The following is a 1,232-nucleotide window of genomic DNA, read 5'->3' on the forward strand; positions in this document are numbered from 1 at the left end:
ACAAAGAAAGAGAATTACAGGCCAATATCCCCGTGAACATAGATGCCAAAATCCTCAACAAAATTCTAGCAAATCAGATCCAGCATTACATTAGAAAGATAATACATCAATGACCAAGTGGGATTTATTTCAGGTATGCAAGGATGGTGCAATATCCAGAAATCAATCAATGTGATACACCACATAAACAGAGAGACAAAAATCACATAACCATATCAATTGATGCAGGAAAGGTATTTGACAAAATCCAACATGCTTTCCTGATAAAAACTTTCATCAAAGTGAGAATGGAGCGATCATACTCAACATAATAAAAGCCTTATATGACAAACCTATAGCCACCATCATACTCAATGGGCAAAAACTATAACCTTTCCCCCTAAGAACAGGAATGAGACAGGGATGCCCACCTTCACCACTCCTGTTTGACATAGTACTGGAAGTGCTAGCCATAGCAATCAGACAAGAAGAAGAAATAAAAGGCATCCAAATTGGAAAAGAAGAAGTTTAACTGTCATTTTTCACAGAGGACATGATATTGTACATAGAAAAACCTAAAGACTCCATCAAAAAACTACTAGATATAATAAATGATTGGCAATGTAGCAGGATACATTAACACCCAGAAATCTATGGCTTTTTATACACCAATAATAAACTCAAAGAATGAGAAACAAACAAAAAAATCCCATTTACCATTGCACCAAAAAAATTAAGATACCTAGGAATAAACTTATCAAAGGAGATAAAAGACCTGTACTCGGAAAACTACAGGACCTTGAAAAAAAGAAAGGAAGACATAAACAAATAGAAGAACATACTGTGTTCATGGATTGGTAGAATCAACATCATTAAAATGTCCATACTACCCAAAGCAATCTACAGATTCAATGCAATCCCCATTAAGATACCAACAGCATATACCAAATATTCACCTGGAAGAAAAACAGACCCCGAATAGCTGCAGCAATCTTGAGAAAGAAGAACAAAGTTGGAGGGATCACAATACCAGATATTAAGCTATATTACAAAGCCACTATTCTCAAAACTGTCTGGTATTGGCACAAGAACAGACATATAGACCAATAGAACAGAACAGAGGACAGAGAAATAGACCCAAGCCATTATGCTCAATTAATATTTGACAAAGGAGGCAAGAGCATACAATGGAATCAAGACAGTTTCTTCAATAAATGTTGTTGGGAAAATTGGCCAGATACATGCAAAAAAAA

The 1,232-nt window shown here is 35.4% G+C and overlaps 1 protein-coding gene across 4 annotated transcripts in view; it reads right to left on the reverse strand.

The window, feature by feature from the left end:
• The window catches only part of XPA (xeroderma pigmentosum, complementation group A), a 33,657-nt gene that overhangs the window by 18,565 nt on the left and 13,860 nt on the right, over positions 1–1,232 (reverse strand). The gene's annotated exons all lie outside the window — the stretch shown is intronic.

Source organism: Myotis brandtii, unplaced genomic scaffold, assembly GCF_000412655.1.
Source record: "Myotis brandtii unplaced genomic scaffold, ASM41265v1 scaffold320, whole genome shotgun sequence".
In the NCBI taxonomy this organism is placed as follows: domain Eukaryota; kingdom Metazoa; phylum Chordata; class Mammalia; order Chiroptera; family Vespertilionidae; genus Myotis; species Myotis brandtii.